This window comes from Delphinus delphis, chromosome 15 (genome assembly GCF_949987515.2).
Source record: "Delphinus delphis chromosome 15, mDelDel1.2, whole genome shotgun sequence".
Lineage (NCBI taxonomy): Eukaryota > Metazoa > Chordata > Mammalia > Artiodactyla > Delphinidae > Delphinus > Delphinus delphis.
This window is the reverse complement of record NC_082697.1, coordinates 73080185-73093891: the sequence shown is the minus strand read 5'-3', so window position 1 is coordinate 73093891 and position 13707 is coordinate 73080185. Positions and strand designations below refer to the sequence as shown.

The 13707-nt window shown below is 40.6% G+C and overlaps 1 protein-coding gene across 3 annotated transcripts in view; it reads left to right on the top strand.

Annotated features, from left to right (window-relative positions):
- Positions 1 to 171: 171 nt before the first annotated feature.
- The window catches only part of PSPH (phosphoserine phosphatase), a 49053-nt gene continuing 35517 nt past the window's right edge, over positions 172 to 13707 (top strand). The window contains exons 1-2 of one of the 3 annotated variants that reach the window (XM_060033123.1): positions 172 to 774; positions 8511 to 8625. The gene's annotated coding sequence lies outside the window, so the exon portion shown is untranslated. Of the gene's footprint in view, positions 775 to 8510; positions 8644 to 13707 lie in introns of all 3 variants that reach the window. The other 2 variants (XM_060033124.1, XM_060033125.1) reach the window with 2 other exon arrangements.

Here is a 13707-nt window from a genome sequence, read left to right as displayed (position 1 = left end):
AAGTCGGGCGCGCCGGGCCCGCCTCCAGCGTGCCCGCGCGCCGCCGCCATTGGGCCTTGGGTCGGCCGGTGCCACTCATTGGGTCGCGGCCGCACGTAGCCCCGCCCCTCTCATTGGCCGCGGCGCCATTGAGCTCGGGAGGAGCGTTTCCCCCTGGCAACCAGGGCTCGCAGGGTGCCCCGTGCGCTCCCTAGCGCCGGGTTTTGCTGACCCCGGACCAGAGGGCGTAGGCGGAGCGGGCTTGTTGGCCGCGTGCGTCAGGGCGTGAGGGGAGAGGCGGCTGCTTTTTCCCGGAGGTCTCCGGCCGCAGGGTGTAGGGTGGGCCTCCTCCCTCCCCCACTCGCGCCGTTTGCCCTTTTTATCGCCTTGCTGCTTTCATCCCGGTCAATAGTTTTCTTGACTGTGTAGTGTGTGCTGGACGGTGTTTTACGTGCTGTGGGCGGGGGGGTAACAGAGTGGATCTGATAAGGACCCTCGACCAGTATCGTAGGTGTTTTAGGCGTAGGGAAGACGAAGAGATATAATGTGAGGTGGAAAGTGCTAGAAGCCTTTAGAAAGCTACGTGATTGGTGCGATGGCAATTGAGGAAAAGCAAGAGTCAGTCCACCCTGCGGGCACACGACACAGTGCTGAGGCTTCAGGCCCTCAAGGCAATTTTGAAAACTCAAACTTTGTTGAGCAGTGGTGTCCGGCCTTTGAGAGGACTCCTTTATTCTGAAAGATGTCGACAACTGTTTTCTCGTATCCAGTTCTCGCCCCCTGCCTAGATACCAGGTATTCACTGATGTTTTGTATTTTATTTTTATAGGTAATGACTAAAACTGTTCAGAATTCAGAAGGTGCCAAAGGGTATATGGTGAAAGGTCTTCCTACCTCCTCTAGTTCAACTTCCTCCTGGCAGGTACCTTTAGCTACATAAGTTTCCTTTAGATAGTGTGAATTCCCCAGATGCTCTCTGCATTTCTAAATAAATACATATATAAATATAAGAAATTTCCCCCACACAAAATGGCAATTTATAATATGCACTATTGGGTGTGTTACACTTAAAGTATCTTGGAGATTGTTACATATCAATACAAATACGTCTTCCTCATTCTTATTAACAGCTGCATGATATTCTTTGTAAGAATGACCTGATTAGCCAGTCACCTACTGGTTAACATTTAGATTGTTCCCAGTCTTCTCCTAGCGACTGCCTTGGTATATAATGCTTTTAAGTGGTTTTGTGTATTTGAGAATCGCGAAAGCATCTAAGTTTGAGTTACATAGTAGAAGGAGATGCATGATTAGTTCTGGAGATCCTTAATCCTCAAGAAGCAGGTAGCCTAGTTAGGGAGATAAACTTGTAAAAAAATGACAGTAAAGTATAGGATGTTTTATTTAAGGGATGAATGCAGTGCTCTGAGCACAAACGTATTAACTCAGAGTATCAGGGAAGGCTTCTTGGAGGAGGTAAGTTTTGAATGATACATAGATACTTTGCAGGAGAAGAGGGCTTAGGAGAGTGATATCAGACAGAGAGCGACAGTGGAAGGGCCTGGCATGCCCAGCGGAAGGTGGGTGGATAAGATTTGCAAGAGACAAATCTGGTGAAGTAGCTTGTCCTGACTGTTAGGGCCTGGTTTGCTAGTTAAGAAGTCTGGGCCTAAGCCTGCCAGCTGGATTCTTTGGTGAGAATCCACCCAAAGAACTAGTGATGAAGGTAACACTGGAGGTGGAATGGAGGATGAACTAAGGGAGAAGACTGAGGATAGGGCAATCAGAAAGAAAGGGGTTGAAAAGTCCATGCAGAAGGTGATGAAACATTTTTAATAACATAAATAAGGGGGAAAATCATGTTTTAAATAGCATGTATAATATGTTCTCAGTTTTTAAACCATTCCCCATGCATCTATACAAAAAAGGACAGAGGATATGCATCAAAATATTAACATTGGGGACTTCCCTGGTGGTCCGGTGGCTAAGGCTCTGCACTCCCAGTTCAGGGGGCCCGAGTTCCATTCCTGGTCAGGAAACTAGATCCAACGTGCTGCAGCTAAAAGATCCTGTGTGTTCAACTAAGACCCGGCGTAGCCAAATAAAAATTTAAAAAGATACTAACATTGACTATATTAAAAAAATTTATGATGTTTTCATTTTTGCAGCCCCCCCCAATTTATGTATCTATAAAAGCGGGATGCAGAATTACATACATGAACATATGAAATATACAAAGTATACCCAGTGTCTTATTTTTATGAAATCATGTATATACACATATGATTTCATAAAAATATTAAATATTTAGGGTACTTCCCTTGTGGTCCAGTGGTGAAGACTGCGCTTCCATTGCAGGGGGCACGGGTTCGATCCCTGATCGGGGAACTAAGATCCCATGTGACACTGCCAAAAAAATACATATATATATTAAATATTTATATATATAAAGGACAGGAAGGATATCCTCAAAATGTTGAACATTTTGTTTCTACCTTTGCCAATTTTATAGGTGAAAAATGGTATCTGAAAGTTTTGGGGGTTTTTTTTGGCTGCACCGTGCAGCTTGCAGGATCTTAGTTCCCCCACCAGTGAAAGCGTGGATTCCTAACAACTGGTCCACCAGGGAACTCCCTTATAGTTTTGTTTGTTGAGGGTGAGGCTGAGCATACATCTTATATGTAAGATTCGTTTGTAGGTTTTTTTCTGTGAACTGTCTATTTACATCTTCTGTTTTCCTATTTGGTTTCTTATGGATTTGCAGGAGCTCTCTGTGTTTTCTGTGTTGCAATTAATTTGTCCCAGTGTTATTTATATTTCGTATTTATGCCTTTTTTTCCAATTAAACGTTAAAATTTTTTTCAGGTAGTCAGTTGTATTTTTTTCAGGTAGTCAGTTGTATCTTTTTTCTTTTATGTGTGTTTGAATTTTGTGCTATACTGTGTAAAACAAGCTTTACACCCAAAAAATATTTTTAAATTTCTCCCATGTTTTCTTTTGTATTTTTAAGGTTTTGTGTTTCATTTTAATCTTTGAGTCATTTGGAATTTATTTTATTTTGGTAAGGAATGAGATAATCAGTGATATAATAAAAATATATATTTGGTCTTTGTCTGTGGTTCCTGGAACAGAACTAAACCATTTGTTTTCTGAGAGATAGGAGTGTCTTTTGTTATCCATTACAGTCCCCTTTAGAATATACCTGAGTCTGTGCTATTGAGGTGAGTCAAGGTAGGGACCCTAGATAGCCTCAGGGTGGGCGCTGGTCACTAGGAAGACCAAACATGTGATTAGAGGATGGGAAGTCTCAGCCCCGTGCCTCCAACCTCTGGAGAGTGGAGTGGGGCTGGAGATGGGTTATAAAAATGCTTGAACAATCAGTGTGAGTGAACCCATTGATGTCCTGGCAGGGTGGTACACCCAGAGGGCATGCTAGCTCTGCGGCACTCCCCCAGTACCTTGTCCTGTGCACCTCTTCCATCTGGGTGTGCCTGAGTTGTATCCTTTCTAATAAGCTACTAAACCTAAGTCAAGTGATTTCCTGAGTTGTGGGTCAGTCTCAAAAATTTTCAGTTTCCCCTAAGGAGGGGATTTTGTGGGAACCCCCGAATCTGTAGCCAAGTTGGACAGAAGTGTGGGTAGCTTAGGGACCTGGGACTTGCAACTAGTGTCCGAGTGGAGGCAGTCCTGTGGGTCTGAACCCTTAACTGTGGGGGTTGCCCTAACTCCAGATAGTGTCAGGATTGAGTTGCTGGATGCCCAGTTGGTGGTAGAGAATCAGATAGTTGGTTTCTGAGAATTGGTGCTTGGGAAAAACACAGAATCCAATTTAATTTTTCTTCCAGAATAATTAATGTTTTCCACCATTAATGTGTAATATAATTATTAGCATATGCTACATTCCCAGATGTATCTGGATCTACTTTGGACTATATTCAGTTCCATACTGTTGTAAGTTTCAACACCATATTGTTTTATTTACTATAGTTTTACAGTATGTTTCAAAATTTGGTAGGGCCAGATCCTCTTCATCAATCTTTTTTCAGAAAATTTCTGGCTATTTTGCATGTTTGTTTTTCTTTTTAAATAAATAATAGAATTAATCTAGTTTTTTAAAATCTTTTTTTATTACTTTTTAAGTAAAATACATGTTTTAACAGGTGGAATATTCAAATTTATGCAATGGAAGTGGAGATAGCAAAAGGCCAGGGGCTAGAGGCATTTCTGATATAAAATTGACTGAATTTCGAAACATGTGCTACATAGTTACCATTTCTAGTCTAGGAGTCTGAAGAGGTCAAGGAAATTCCAGAGAAGGGGCAGGTTTTGTATGGGGAGGTGGGGTAACAATATTGATTTTAGGTAATGTTTCTTCTGTTGTTGGCCATTCATTCTCTGAGTGTCTACTGTGTTGCCGAGTACTGTGCTTGGAGTAAATATACACATGAAAAGAGAAGGCCCCTTCAAAGACTTCCCAGTGTAGAGAGACAAACACACAATAACATACATAATATATACAATATACTAAAGACCTGTTGTGGTATGTATAATCTCAGTGCATGCTATTTAGAGAAGACTTCCTAAAGCAAATCTTTTTCTTAACTATTGAAAAAATATATTTGATTTTCTTATTACAAAAATAATACATAATCATTATAGAAAAAGTAGCAGAAGCAAATAAATTTAAAATAAATTCATAATCTCATTGCTCAGAGGTGACCATTTGTGATGGTTAATTTTATGTGTCAATGTGGCTGGGCCATGGTGCCCAGATATTAGGTCAAACATTACTCTGGACATTTCTGTGAAGGTGTTTTTTTTTTGGATAAGATTAACATTTAAATTGGTGGATTTAAAATTTAAACATTAAATTTACTCTATTGTAAAGCAGAGTATCCTACAATAACGGGTGGGCCTCCTCCAATCAGCCGAAGGCCTTAATAGAGCAAAGACATATCTCCCCCTAGCAAGAATAAATTCTGCTAGCAGACAGCCTTTGGGTTACCAACCCTCTATGATCATGTGAGGCAGTTCCTTAAAGTAAATCAATCAATCTCTCATTTTAACGTGGATGATGCCCTACATGTCTTCACTTTAACAGTAGATACGCTGTGAGGCTGTATATCTATATATCTAGATTGATATGTATAGATAGATATCTAGATACACATTCCGTTGGTTCTGTTTCTCAGGAGAATCTTGACTAATACAGATTACGGTGCTGATAAGGCTTCTAAAGGAGCAGAATCTTAAGGATGAATTTTCTGAATTGGTTCTGGGGTTTTTGGAATTGGCTCTCTAATATTAGATTTAAAGACTAATGATTCTGTTTCTAATAATAAAGAGAGTAGTAGTAGTGGTATAGTTCATGGCATGTTATGAAAATAGAAATATGCAAAATATCCCAATTGGATGCTCCTAATCAAACACAAGGGGCAAGGACCTGGGTAACCATATATATGATACCTTCGAACATTTTTGACAAACTAATGCATATAATGAGGTTGGCTGGTTGCTTCTAATGTCACTGGACAAAGTCGGGGAAGAAAAGGATGAGATCAGGGATTCAAATTCCCAGCTTAAGCAATATATAAACCTGAAATCTTCTATGTCTATCCTGAAAGAGACTTTTAGCTCCTATAGCCACAGGGCTGAGATTGCTGAAATCTTATCATGTGAGTGGCTGAATTACAATGCAAATTGAAAACTGAGGGCATTATGAGGAAGGAATGGGATCTGAAATTTGGAGTGGGACGTGTGAGAATACCCTGATGAAGCTGGGGACATTGAGCGCCTACATACTGTTGAATCTTCTTTGCCAGTAGAAGCAGCCTCTCTAACCCTGTCTGTGGAGATTTACGCTTCGTTGCTCTGTGAAACTGTAATGGCCTCCCCTGAGGCAGTTGCCTTGCAAAATACTGGTGATTCTCTTCAGGACTCACCCCTTTTTGCTTCTGAAGCTGTAACTAGACTAAAGTCTCAGTAGGCCCTGGAGGCACAAGTAAGTTACATGAAGAAGTGGCCTAAATATCCATGATCCCAACTCATGCTATCTTACCTTCTCTCTCTCAGCCTGCACCTATGGCCTCATAGGAAGTTCCCTGTGATCAGTTGACAGAGGATGAGAAAACTTGGGCCTGGTTTACTGATGGTTCTTCAGGACATGCAGGCTCCACCTAAAAGTGGACAGCTGTAGTACTATAGCTCCTTTCTGGGACATTCCTGAAGGATAATGGTAAAAGGAAATCCTCCCAGTGGGCAGAACTTCAAGCAATGCAACTGGTTTTTCATTTTGCTTAGAAAGAGAAAAGGCCTGATGAGTGATTATATGCCAGTTCATGGGCTATGGCCAGTGCTTCGGCTGGATGGTCATGGACTTGGAAGAAACATGATTAGAAAATTGGTGACAAGGAAGTCTTGGAAAGAGATACATGGATTGACCTCTCTGAATGGGTGAACAACATGAAGATATTTGTGTCCCATGTGAATGCTCACCAAAGGGTGACCTCAGCAGAGGAAGATTTTCGTAAGTGGCTAGAATAATTTATTCTGTGGATACCAGTTGGCCTCCTTCCCTAGCCATCCCTGTCATTGCCCAGTGAAGTTATGAAAAAAGTGGCCCTGGGGGCAGGGATGGAGGTTATGCATGGGATCAGCAACATGGGCTTCCATTCACCAAGGCTAACTTGACTACCCCCACCGCTGAGTGCTCAATCTGAGCACTGAGATTGAGTGATATGACACTCAATCCCTGATATGACACCATTCTCTGGGGTGATCAGCCAGCTACGTGGTGGTAGGTTGATTACACTGCACCATACGTCTGTCCTGGAAGGGGCAACGTTTTGTTATTGGAATAGACACTCTGGATATGGATTTGCTTTCCCTGCATACAATGCTTCTGCCAAAACTACCATCCGTGGACTTAGAGAATGCCTTATCCACCATCATGGTATTCCACACAGCATTGCTTCTATTCAAAGAACTCATTTGATAGCAGAGGAAGTGCAGCAATGGGCCCATGCTCATGGAATTCACTGATGTTACCATGTTCCCCACCCTCCTGAAGCAGCTTGATAGAATGGCAGAATGGCTTTTCAAAGACTCAGTTATTGGGCTAGCTAGGTGGCAGTCCCTTGCAGGGCTGGGAAAAAGTTCTCCAGGAGGCTTATATGCTCTGAATCAATGTCCAATATACAGTGCTGTTTCTCTCACAGCCAGGATTCACAGGTATCTAGGAGTAGAAATGGGAGTGGCACCCCTAGTGACCCACTAGTAAAATTTTCGCTACCTGTCCTCATGACCTTATGTTCTACTAGCCTACAGGTCTTAGTTCCAAAGGGAGAAATGCTTCTACTAGGAGACACAATAATAATTCCATGGAACTGGAAATTAATACTGCCACTCAGCCACTTTGAGCTCCTCATGCCTCTGGGTCAACAGGGAAAGAAGAGTTTTACTGGGTTGACTGGGGTGATTGATCCTGACTACCAAAGGGAAATTGAGGAATTGCCTGGCACCCAGTGGTTAAGACTCAGCGTTTTCACTGCAGGGCCCCATGTTCGATCCCTGGTCAGGGAACTGGGATGCTGCAAACTGCACGGTGCAGACAAAAACAGCAACAACAACAACAAAACAAACCAAAAAAAACAAAGGGAAACTGGACTACTTCTCCACAACACAGATAGTCTGGGATACAAGAGATCCCACAAGGTGTCTCTTAGTATTACCATGCCTGTGATTAAAGTCAGTGGAAAACTATAACAACTCAATTCAGGCAGGATTATTAATGGCCCAGGACCCTTCAGGCATGAAGATTTGGGCCACTCCAACAAATAAAGAACTGTGACTTGCTGAAGTGCTTGCTGAGGGCAACAGGAACACTGTATGGGAGTAGAAGAAGGTAGTTCTAAATACCATCAGCAACCACACGACCAGTTACAGAAACGAGGACTGTATTTGTCGAGTATTTTTTCCTTATGTTATTATTAATACGTGTGCGTGTGTCTTGAGCAAATATCTTTGTTTTCTTCTCTTATTCCTTTATCATGTAACATAGTCATGTAACATTATTGACTTTATGTCATAGTATTTATTGTTAACTTTATAGCATAGTTTTTAAGTTATGGAGTATCAGGAAGAAGAATAAACATCACCCAAGGACTTTGCATTCTCTTCTGGGGAAAGGGTTAGGGTGTTTTCAGTTGTCTATGCAGGAGAGTTGTATCATGTTAGGCAAACTTATGACCTCGTTACTGTCTTTATTCAATTATTAAATTTGAGGAGATACATACGAGTGCCAACTAGACAAGGGGTGGACTTGTGATGGTTATGTGTTAACCTGACTGGGCCACAGTACACAGATATATGGACAAACATTATTCTGGATGTTTCTGTGAAGGTGTGTTTTGGATACGATTAACATTTAACTCAGTGGACTTTGAGTAAAGCAGATTATGCTATGTAACATGTGTGGGCCTCATTCAATCAGTTGAAGACCTTAATAGAACAAAAACCTTACCTCCCCCTAGCAAGACAGAGTTCTGCCAGCTGACTGCCTTTGGACTTGAACTGCAGCTCTTCCCTGGGTCTCCAGTCTGCTGCCCTATCCTGCAGATTTTGAACTCACCAAGCTTCCACGGTCACGTGAGCCAATCCCTTAAAGTACCTCTCTCTCTCTCTCTTTCTCTGTCTCTCTGTGGTGTGTGTGTATGTGTGTGTATAGTACAGGTATACCTTGTTTTATTGCACTTCATTTTATTGCATTTCACAAATATTCCGCTTTTTACAAATTGAAGGTTTGTGACAACCCTGCATTGAGGAAAGTCTACTGGCACCATTTTTCTAGCACCATTTGCTTATTTCATGTCTCTGTGTCACATTTTACTAATTCTTGCAATATTTCAAATTTTTTCATTATTATTATCTTTGTTATGGTGACCTGTGATCAGTGATCTTTGATGTTACTGTTGTAATTATTTGGGGGCACCATGAAACCTGCCCGCATGAGATGGTGAGCTTAGTAAATGTGGGCATTCTGACTGCTCCATCTACCAGCCATTTCCCCATCTCTCTCCCTCTCCTTGGGCCTCCTTATTTTCTGAGACACACAAAATTTTTTTTTTATATTTCATATTTTATTTTTTTTGAATTTTATTTTATTTATTTTTTATACAGCAGGTTCTTATTAGTTATCCATTTTATACATATTAGTGTATACATGTCATTCCCAATCTCCCAATTCATAACGCCCCCCCCCCCACTTTCCCCCCTTGGTGTCTGAGACACAAAAATTTTGAAACAGGGCCGATTAATAATTCTACAGTGGCCTCTGAGTGTTCAAGTGAAAGAAAGGGTCGCATGTCTCTCATGTTAAAAGCTAGAAATAATTAAGCTTTGTGAGGAAGGCATGTCGAAGTTTGAGACAGGCTGAAAGCTAGGCCTCCTGTGCCAGTTAGCCAAGTTGTGAATGCAAAGGAAAAGTTTTTGAAGGAAATTACAAGTGCTACTCCAGTGAACACACAAATAAAAAAGCAAAATGGCCTTATTGCTGATATGGAGAAAGTTTTAGTGGCCTGGTTAGAAGATTAAACCAGCCACAACGTTCCCTTAAATCAAAGCCTAGTCCACAGGAAGGCCCTAACTCTCTTCAATTCTATGAAGGCTGAGAGAGGTAAGGAAACTGCAGAGTAAAAGTTTGAAGCTAGCTGAGGTTGGTTCACGAGGTCTAAGGAAAGAAGCCATCTCTAATGTAAAAGTGCAAGGTGAAGCCACAAGTGCTGATGCAGAAGCTGCAGCAAATTATCCAGAAGATCTAGTGAAGATAATTAATGAAGCTGGCTACACTAAATAACAGATTTTCAATGTAGATTAAACAGCCTTATATTGGAAGAAGATGCTGTCTAGGACTCTTATACCTAGAGAGGAGAAGTCAATGCCTGGCTTCAAAGCTTCAAAGGACAGGCAGACTCTTTTGTTAGGGGCTAATGCAGCTGGTGACTTTAATTTGAAACTAGTGCTCATTTACCATTCTGAAAATCCTAGGACCCTTAAGAATTATGCTAAATCTATTCTGCCTACGGTTTATAAATGGAACAGCAAAGCCTGTATGATAGAACATCTGTTTATAATATAGTTTATTGAGTAATTAAAGCCCACTGAGACCTACTGCTCAGAAAAAGATTCCTTTCCAAATATTACTACTCACTGACAATATACCTGGTCACCCAAGAGCTCTGATGGAATGTACAATGAGATTAACATTTTCATGTCTGCTAACACAACATCCATTCTGCACAAGGAGAAATTTTGACTTTCAAGTCTTATGACTTAAGAAATACATTTCATAAGGCTATAGCTGCCATAGACAGTGATTCCTCTGATGGATTTGGGCAAAGTCAATTGAAAATCTTATGGGGACTTCCCTGGTGGTGCAGTGGTTAAGAATCCACCTGCCATTGCAGGGGACATGGGTTCAAGCCCTGGTGCAAGAAGATCCCACATGCTGCGGAGCAACTAAGCCTGTGTGCCACAAGTGCTGAGCCTGTGCTTTAAAGCCTGTGAGCCACAACTACTGAGCCCACGTGCCAAAACTACTGAAGCCCGTGTGCCTAGAGCCTGTGCTCTGCAACAAGAGAAGCCACCGCAATAAGAAGCCCGCACACTGCAACGAAGAGTAGCCCCCTCTCGCCACAACTAGAGAAAGCCCATGCACAGCAGCAAAGACCCAACACAGCTAAAAATAAATAAATAAATATATATATTTTTTTAAAAAAGAGAAGAAAACCTTCTGGAAAGGATTCACCATTCTAGATGCTATTAAGAACGTTAAGAAAATATTTGTACTTTATGGGAAGAGGTCAAAACATCAGCACTAATAGGAGTTTGGAAGAAGTTGATTTCAACCCTCATGGATGACTTTGAGGGGTTCAAGACTTCCGTGGAGGATGTAACTGCAGACGTGGTGGAAACAAGAGAGCTAGAATTAGAAGTGGGAGTCTGAAGATGTGACTGCATTGCTGTAACCTCCAGATACAACTTTAATGGATGAGGAGTTGCTTCTTATGGTTGAGGAAAGAAGATGGTTTCTTTTTTCTTCTTTACTTTTTAAAAAATATTTATTCATTTATTTTGGCTGCACTGGGTCATGTGGGCTCTTTTTTTAGTTACGGCATGTGGGCACTTAGTTGTGGCATGTGGGCTCTTAGTTGTGGCATGCGGCATCTAGTTTCCTGACCAGGGATCAAACTTGGGCCCCCTGCATTGAGAGCAGGGAGTCTTAACCACTGGACCACCAGGGAACTCCCAAGAAAGTGGTTTCTTGAAATGGAACCTATGCATGGTGAAGATGCTGTGAAGATTGTTAAAATAACAAAGGATTTAGAATATTACATAAACTCAGTTGATAAAGCAGCAGCAGGATTTAAGAGGACTGTTTCCAGTTTTGAAAGAAGTTCTACTGTGGGTAACATGCTATAAAACAGCATTGCCGCTACAGAGAAATCGTTCACGATGGGAATACTCAATTGATGCAGCAAACTTCATCACTGCCTTATTTTTAAAAAATTGTGACAGCCACCCCAGCCTTCAGCAACCTGATCAGTCATCAGATATCAGCAATACGCTCCACCAGCAAAAAGATTACAACTCACTGAAGACTCAAATGATAGCAGTTTTTAGCAGTATTTTTAGATTAAGGTGTGTATTTTTTTTTTTAACAAATAATGCTATCACACACTTAGTAGACTACATTACAGTGTAAACATAACTTTTATATGCACTGGGAAGCCAAAACATTTGTGTGACTTGCTTTGTTGTGATAGTCACTTTATTGGAGTGGTCTGCAGTATCTCCAAGGTATGCCTGTACACACACAAACACACACACATCCCTATATATGTAAAGATATATATATATATACATAACAAAAATCATACAGTATTTGTCTTTTTGTGACTGAATTATTCCACTTAGCAGACGTCCTCAAGTTTCATTCGTGTTATAGCATATTGCAGAATTTCCTTCCTTTTTAACGCTGGACAACATTCCATTGATGGTATATACCACATTATGCTTATCCATGCATCCATTGATGAATACTTGGGCTGTATCCATGTTTTAGCTATTGTGAATAATGCTGCCGTGAAACGGGTGTACAAATATCTCTTCGAGACCCTACTTTCAATTCTTTTGGGTATATACCCAGAAGTGGAATTTCTGGGTCATATAGTAATTCCAATTTTAATTTTTTGAGGACCCATCATACTGTTTTCCACAGTAGCTGTACCATTTTACATCCCCACCAACAGTGCACAAGTGTTCTAATTTCTCAACATCCTCATCAACAGTTGTTGTTTTCTGATAGTAGCCATCCTAATGGGTATGAGGTGGGTATCTCATTGTAATTTTGATTTGCATTTCCCTTAGGATTAGTGATGTTGAACTCCTTTCATGTGCTTATTTGCTATTTGTATATCTTCTTTGGAGAAATATCTATTCAAGTCCTTTGACCGTTTTTGAATTGGGTTTTTTTGTTGTTGAGTTTTAGGAGTTCTCTGTATATTCTGAATATTAATCCCTTATCAGATATATGATTTGAAAATATTTTCTCTCATTCTGTGGGTTACCTTTTTACTCTGTGGATACTGTTTCTTGATGAACAACATTTTAAAATTTTCACGAAATCCAATTTGTCTGTTTTTTATTTTGTTATGTGTGCCGTTGGTGTCATATCCAAGAAATCATTGCCAAATCAAATGTTTTGCAGCTTTTGTCCTTTTTATTCTAAGAGTTTTATTGTTTTAGGTCTTACATATAGGTCCTTGACCTATTTTGAATTAATATTTGTATAAGATGTTAGGTCAGGGTCCAGCTTCATTCTTTTTCATGTGAATATCCAGTTTTCCCAGCACTATATGTTGGAAAGATTGTTCCCCCCATTGAATGGTCTTGGCACCCTTGTCAAAAATCATTTAACCATACGTGTTTATTTCTGAGCTCCCTATTCTATTCCATTGGTCAATATGTCTGTCTTTATGCCAATACCATACTGTTTTTTTGTTTGTTTTTCATACTGTTTTGATTACCATAGATTTGTAGTAAGTTTTGAAATTAGGAAGTGTGAGTCTTCCAGTTTTGTTCTTCTTCAAGGTTGTTTTAGGACATATACAGGGTCCCTTGAGACTACATATGAATTTTAGGATAGGTTTTTCTATTTCTGCAAAAAATACCATTGGAATTTTGTTAGAGATTGCATTGAATCTACAGATTGCTTTGGGTAGTATTGCCATTTTAACAATATTAAGTCTTCTAATCCATGAATATGGGATGTGTTCCATTTATTTATATCCTTTTTAATTTCCTTTAGCAATATTTTGTACTTTTCATTGTATGAGTCTCTCACCTCCTTGGTTAAATTAATTCCTAAGTTTTTTGGTGCTATTGTAAATGGAATTATTTTAAATTTCTTGTCAGATTGTTTATTATTGGTATATAGAAATGCAACTGATTTTTTCGTGTTAACTTTTTTTTTTTTTTTTTTTTTTGCGGTATGTGGGCCTCTCACTGTTGTGGCCTCTCCCGTTGCGGAGCACAGGCTCCGGACGCGCAGGCTCAGCGGCCATGGCTCTCAGGCCCAGCCGCTCCGCGGCATGTGGGATCTTCCCGGACCGGGGCACGAACCCATATCCCCTGCATTGGCAGGCAGACTCTCAACCACTGCGCCACCAG